This window comes from Physeter macrocephalus, chromosome 13, assembly GCF_002837175.3.
Source record: "Physeter macrocephalus isolate SW-GA chromosome 13, ASM283717v5, whole genome shotgun sequence".
NCBI lineage: Eukaryota > Metazoa > Chordata > Mammalia > Artiodactyla > Physeteridae > Physeter > Physeter macrocephalus.
The window spans coordinates 15,767,892-15,775,318 of NC_041226.1; the positions used below are offsets into that span (position 1 = coordinate 15,767,892).

The 7,427-nt window shown below is 50.4% G+C and overlaps 1 long non-coding RNA gene across 1 annotated transcript; it reads right to left on the bottom strand.

Annotated features, from left to right (window-relative positions):
- Window positions 1-349: 349 nt before the first annotated feature.
- Window positions 350-3,280, bottom strand: LOC114487506 (uncharacterized). Its single transcript, XR_003682660.2, has 3 exons — window positions 2,813-3,280; window positions 1,975-2,121; window positions 350-1,055 (listed from the first exon to the last, which is right to left on the bottom strand). It is a non-coding gene; the product is annotated as an uncharacterized lncRNA (long non-coding RNA).
- Between the last annotated feature and the right edge of the window lie 4,147 nt (window positions 3,281-7,427).

Genomic DNA, 7,427 nt, shown 5'->3' on the forward strand with positions numbered 1-7,427 from the left:
CCTCTCTCTTATTCCGAGCAGTGTCCCCGGGCAAGACAGTGTGCTAAGCATGATGAAAACGCCCCCGCTAGGGCTCCTCTCCTGCTGTAGCTTCCATTCTAGTGCCAGAAAGGGGGTGGCAGAGGCCCCTCTATGGCCCAAGGCACAGCTGCAGAAGTGCCACAGGAACTCCACAGCCGATGGGCTCAGGGGGCCACCACTCACGGCTGGTATCAGGGGACAGGGAGCAATTTACTAGACAGGGTTCCGACTCAGTGACTGAGTGGACGCCGGAGACACCAAACCATGCTCAGCCCTCATAACTCAGATCTCAAGGACAACTGAGAACGGCCACTGACAATTGGTCCAGAGGAGACACTTGACCAAGGCAACAACCCATTGTCCAGCAGGGGGAGAAGAGAAGGACTGGATGCGGTGGCGGGGTAGGGGGCAGGTAATGGGAGTAGGGGTCTTCGGCAAGACTGAGCCAGAAGCTTGGAGACAGACCGAAAGGAAGTCAGGATGCAGCGTTGGGGCCATGGCTGACTTTTGTAAGGAGAGTTAACGCTGGAAATTAAGCTAGGAGAGAAGGAAAACTGTGATGGGAGAGAAACCGTGCGGTCCTTAAGGGTGAGAGAGAAGGACAGGCAGGAAGACAGATGGAAGGAGAGCCTGGCCAGCAGCTAGAGAGGGAGTAATGGACAGACTGGCCAACAGAGACAGAGGGACTGACAGAGACAGAACAAATCCGACTGGCTGACTTTCCCTTCTTGGGTCACGTGCTGTGGTGGACACACGGCTGCTGGGCTGGGGAGCGGATCCCCGAGAAGGTGGGGTACGAGCTGGGCACAGCGCAGAGGAGAGACCAGACGTTGGGAGAGGGGGCCAAGGCAGTCAGCTCTTTCCTTCAAACTGCTCAACATTTTCTTTTATATAATTATAAAATCAATACATACTCCAGCCCGCCATCTTTGTTTTCCTTGTTCTGTGCTGTTCCCAGGCCATCTGAGTCCTCTGTAAAGAGTTGTCCCCCACACTTCATGCTCCAAGGAGACAAAAAATGTTATGCTGGTATTCTGGTAAGAAAGTTGGGATAGGAATATAAATGCCCCAGCTGTTGAGCAGAGGCGGGAGGGGGGCTGATGTCACCACTCCAGGGCAAACAGTGAGTAAGCGGCCCCTGCCCCGGCCACAGACCATCTCGGGCAATTGACTGAACCTCTTTGGACGTCTATCTGTAAATTTGCAAAATGAGGAGGTTGAACTGGATGTCTTCCAAGCTCACTTGCAGCGCTGCTCACATTCTAGATTCTGTGGTTCTATGAACCCATGGTTATTCATACATCAGACTTTTTCGCAATGCCCGAATGGTATCAGCTGTCTTCCCAGCCATGTCAATAATATTTTATTTATTATATTAATATGATGTGAATAGGTTATTTATCTTCTCCCGGTACAACCTGTACTTGAGTACAATTCCGACATGCGTAGTAAATCTCTCCTCCTTTGAACTCCTAAAGTAAATCTCCCCTCCTTTAAACTCCTATTTAAATCTAGACACCTCTCAGTGTACCTATCACGTTCTATTTTACGCTATGATTATTCAGGAAAATGCCTTATTGTCCAGTACTACATGTTAAGCTCCCTGAATGCTTCCTGGAAACCCTACTGCAGAGAGAAAGAAGAACGAGGCTTCCAAGGCTGCTTTCACCTCTGTAGCTCCGAGAGCACAGAACCGAAGCTCAGAGAATATCTGTGCAACAAGCATGTAGTTGGGAAGAAGGTAAAAGGAGCAGAAAATGAATTCATCGAATGAGTCTACGAGACCCCCATCCTTTGCTTCTCCTCCAACCCACCGGGATGGCTGACCCAGAACCTTTGCCTAAAACTGATAAACACTGACCCAAGGGCATTGCAAACGGCCCCCGGTCTCCATGCTACTCAAAGATTCAGGAGATGCACCCAATACAGACAAGAGGGGTAGTTGCTGAGCACCTCAGGGAGGAAAGGCAGCAGGACACCCATGATTCCCAGTCACGGAGCGTGTTCACTAGATGCTGGCAGTTACTCATAAGGGAACGTTGTTATATGGAGCCGAAGGATCCGGAATGTACCAGACTGGCTGGCAAAGCAATTTCTCAGCTGAGAAAACAAAATGAGGAGGAAAAAGAAAAAGAGGGAGAGAGAGAAATTGTCAAGGCAGTTTCTCTCAAGGCAAAGGCCTCCCAAGCTATATTTTCTAATCATTCGGCAAGAAGGTCTAGATGGGGACCTCAGAGTTTTATTTCAGCAAGATCTCTGCAGTCCTCTTAAATGTCCCAGCAGCTCTGCTAAGCCCTCCATGCCCTGCCTCTTTCCCAATTCCCAAGGAAAGTGCAGCTCTCCCCCAACCCCCCAGCAGATGCTCCGGGTCCCCGTTAATAATCCACATCCACACAGCATCCCCGTGCTCTAAGCCGCAGCCAGCCTCCGCTCGGCCCCCAGGTCTCACTCTCCCGCCGAGCCCGGCCCTGGGGCGCTGGCCTCCTTTGTCATCGGGCGGCCCCGGAGCTTGCTGGGGTCAGGAGCCCTCTCCTCCTCGCCTCCTGCACCCTGACTCTCCCTTTCCACTTCGGCAGCCCTCCACTCTGCTGGCTTTTCCGTCTCCCACTCTCATCTCCTCTTCTTCCGTTACTAATGCCTGTTCTAGAAACACTCTCAGCGACAGCTGTACAGGCGAGTGATCTGGGGCGTCTCGCACCACCCAAGTGTCTGCTCGTCTTGAGTTTCGTTGGCTAAACTTTTGTTTGTTAACTTGCTAGCTCTTTTTCACTTCCCTCCCGTGTTTACTCACATTAAAAGAGTTTACTCAGTGGAGGTCGGGTAGAGCCATGGGGGTGGCCAAAGGGGGCCTCGAACCTGCCGCTGCTGGACAGAAGGCACTTAATCCCCAGCCTGCCGTGGGCACCAGGCTCCGGGCTGCAGCTAGGTTCTTTCCCAGCAATTACCCTCAGAGACAGGCAGATCTGAAGGCTGAAAGCTGCCGCGGAGAACTCCCTTGGAGTCGTAGACAAGGAGAGGCTGTTAGCAAGGAGGACCTCTGTGGACTGTGCCAGGAACTCCAGGCCCCACGGTCGCAGAATGCTTAAACAGGCCGCAAAGCCAGCCTTACAAAAGAGTTAAGCCGAGGCCACATCACCAGGCTGTTAATGCCTTCTGCTTTCAGAGCCGACAGGAACAGGCCGTTCTCAAATGGCTGCCCCCCCCGAGCCACCATTCATCCAGCACGGCACGGAACCGCGAGCTTGGGGCTCTGACTGGTTCCTGCAAACTCCCTCTCTCACCTCTCTGCCAGGCTCCTGTTTTGTTACCAGGCTCCCAATTAGCTCTACGGAAACGAGAATCACTTTCGGGTGCATCTCTGGCGTATCTCATGTCCCACACGTTGGCACGCACGGCGCAGAGGGCCCACGAGTTCATAAACAGCAGCGTGATGCCCCGCTAGCTCCTGCTTATTCATCGGTCTTGATAACTGGCATATGTTCCGGCGGCCACACGGGTTGTCCCTAAAACATCTGGCCGGTTGTTTACCTCCCCGGCTGCTTCCCAGTCGGCAGTTCTCTGTCCTCGGCATCCTCCAGCCTCCTACAGAGAGGAGTCCAGCCTGCCACCCGGCACTTCTCCCTTATGCCACGTGGAAATCAATTTGAAACAGCCTGGCTTGGGCTGCTGAAAGGGCCCCTCCTGCCGTCCGCTCTGCCTCTCCTGGGTGTCCCCACATGTGCAGCCACATCTGTTTTTGTCCCAACTCTTTCCATCTACCCAGCCTGCCACCTCTTCTCTGCCTTTATCTCCCAGGGGCCCCTCCTGGCTCCCTTTCTTTGCACAAAGGTCCTGCGGTCTCCTTTACCTTCTAAACTCATGCTCTGAAAAGCCCACAGGTGTGTTCAGCGCCCCAGTTTATGCCCAGGTGCAATCACCTAGCTTCTTGCTCACCTAGCCGCTTTGTCTTCATCTAGCTTCCCTGCCAAGCCTGCCTTCCCAAGGGCTACCGAAGTCCCCAGCGCACACGCTCCGCCAGGATTTCTGACGAATAGAGGGGGAGCTTTCTAATCAGGTCGTTTATATCTCAGCAAGATGAACCCAAATTTCAAATTACCCTCCTGACAGTGATCCTCACCGACTGATTCACTTTCTTCTCTCAGACATCCTCTCCTTACCTTCTCCCCCGACGCTAATTCCTCCAGTTCCCTTCTTCGGCAAAATCATAGTTGCCTTCTAAATCAGAACCCAGAATTTTCAGGAAGCTGCCATAACTCAAGCAATCTGTCCTTTGCAGCGTATCTTCTTCGTGGATTCCACCCACTGCTGCTGGCGCCCACCTAACTCTCACCCTCACTCTCCCTGCAGGTGGGCACACGTGCACACCTGCAGGCGGGTGACAATGGTGCAGGCGAAGATGAGGAGGAGGAGAACAGCTAACACTTTCTGAGCGTTGCCTACGTGCCAGGCACTGCTCTAAACACTCTGCATCTAAGACTCACCAGATCTGCCGTCTGCATCTTACTGCAGTTTTTCTGAACTCTTACTTACTCAAGGAGGGCCACGAAGTGGGCAGAGAGGGAAGAAGCTTTCAAATAACCTCTTGGATCAATGTAAATATCTCCAGGGGTCCTGGTTTCTCATGTTTTATGTTCTTTATCCCTTTATCTATAACCCCCACTCCTTCATGTCTGTATCTTTTTCGTCCTGAATATATAATCTTGTTTTTAAATTAAGAAGCAACATTTCATTTTAAAAACTGCACAGTTTTATAAAGATCTCTGCATTTCCAATGATAAATCAAAAGAACACAGAGTTGGAATACGAATGACACATATTTTCAAGTCCTGCTCTGCCCCATTACTAACTTTGTGATTTGGGTACGTTCTAATGCAACTGAGCCCCAGTCTCCTCGTTTATAAAGTGAAAAATAATACGGACCTTGCAGATTTTTTTAAAACGCAGGAGGTGCTGTGTGTAAAGTACCTACCACGATGCCCAGCACCTAGTAGATGGTCTACAAATATCCCCTCCTTTTCTAAAAATACTTGTCTCAAAGTAGTAGGTGGGGTGGGTATGAAAGGCACAGATTTCTTTGCCGTCATAGCTTCTTTTCTTAGTGCAAGGTCTCTCCCAGAAACCAGGGGCAATCTCGCCACATGACGTACAGCAGAGAAATCACCTTGTCACACCGTACCAGAGGGCAGGCAGCTTGAATAAGACTAACAAATGTTATATATTCTGCCCCAGGCAAGTTGCAGGCCTAAAATCTTACCCTGTCCCCCATTTCCCCGGCATCCCTCAGTGAATTTACTTTGGGACCTTTAATAGGATTTGTCTTCTGGCTTTCTCATCGGGTTCAATGTCTCCTTTGACCCAAGAACACCCCAGAATGCTCCCTAGGCACCTGAGAAATCCAGGTCTGGAACAGTCATGCTCAAAATGTGGTCAGTGGATCAGCAGTGTCAACACCATCTGGGACCTAGTTAGAAATACAAATTCTCAGGCCCGACCCTAGACCCACTAAATCAGAGAGCCTGGGGATGGGGCCCAGGAACCTGTGTTTTAACAAGCCCTCCAGGTGATTCTGCTGCAGGCTCAAGTCTGAGAACCACTGGTGGAGATAGTAACCCATGAATGTCCTCCAAACATAAACCATGGTGGCGGTTCCAGCAATATGGCAGCAGATCAAAGACTGTAACCTCTAGAGGCACACTGCCAGCTGCCCTCACATGCATGCCCACCCATCACGAAAGGGGGTCACCAGGGCTCCTCACCTAGAAGCATCCTTCCCCCCAGCACAGCCTCGCTAGCACCTCTCCCTGCTGCTCTAGCCTAGAAGAGAGCAGTACAACTGCACACAGGGTCCTGAGAGCCCAACCCAGGGGCTCTCGCTATTGTCCAAACGCAAGGTTTGTTATCTACTCCCCCATCCCACTCCCCGCACCACCCCGATCGCCCTGAGACTGGGGGAGCGCCTCCTGCTTGCACCTGGCTTACTCTCATTCAGCACTGAGTGGAACAGGTGCTGTCAGTAACCACACTGGTCACCCACTCTCCCAGCTGAAGCTGTGTCCTCACAGCCCCATGAGCCTGGTTGACCAGATAGATGAGCTACCATTCTCCTAAATCAGCAGGAAGCAGGAGAGAGGCCAGAGCTCGAAGGATCCATCCCCAGCACCTGCATCCCTCCACAGAAAATGCTCCTTATCAAGACTGAGGATGACCTCTTCACCCCAAATCCAATGAACTCAATTGTCCGTAGCCCCACAGTCCTTCCTGCCTCAAACCTACCCTCCTAAGGGCCTCTTCTTCCTCTCACTTACCACCCCCCAGCCCCACCTTTGGCCCCAGCCTCACCGCCTACTGCCTCACCTTATACTCCAGTCAGGAGAAGCTCACAGTCCATGTTTAAAATTAGGCAGTAGGTAACCCAGGAGACCTCAGGTTTGACTGGAAAAAGGGTTACAAGGCTGGCCTAAGACAACATGAGAGAAACGTTGGAATGACTCTGTTATCAGGACTTTTCAATCAGGACAGTTGAGAACTAAAACTATGGAACTGATAATATAGCTGACAGGGAGGGTGGTCACCTTCTATTCCCTAACTCCCTCACTTCCCACTAAGAATCTCTGCCTTAGCCCTCTGTCTCCTCAGCTTTTTCTTCAGTTTCATGAGCCACTAGTATCTTTCCAATTAATGAATTAAGGAGGCCCAAGTAGGTTTCTCTTGCCCCCAAAGAGCCTGACGGACATCCCAGTATCAGAACCCTACCCAGCTCCCAGCTCCTCCATGAAGCCCCTCTCAGATCGCTCACAGAGCTCCTCCATCCCTCGTTTGGGTACCATTTATAACCTTGCACCTCATGTAGCAATATATACGTACACCATATGTGCATGGCCACACGGCGTCAGGAAAAACCCATGGCATCAGAAAGACCTGAATGTGAACACTGCCTCTACCACTATTTAACTCTGGAAGTGGGGTAAGTTATTTAACTTAGCCTCTGAACTTCGGTTTCCTGGCAATAATAAACTTATTATGAAGAATAAACGAACAACAAATATAAAGAGCCCAGTACACTCTCTGCAAATTACTAGGTACATAACCAGTGTTCCCGTCTTCCCTGCCTACTTGATATGCCCTCCCCAGTTTGATTGTTCTTCTTGGCTTATATCTCTGTACACACATAGCAGGTGTGCTTTGTCTTTGATGTCAACCACTGATGCTAAATCCTGGTCCTAAATCCAGCCATCCCCTGTGAAATCTTCAGAAGCTAGTCTGAGCTGTAGGAGCACTTTTAAATTCTGTGATTATAGTACTATTGACTATAATTTTATTTGCTATGAGTTGTATTTGGAGCAAATGTCTCTAACTATATTTTTTTTTTTTTTTTTTTTTTTTTTTTTTTTTTTTTTTTTTTTTTT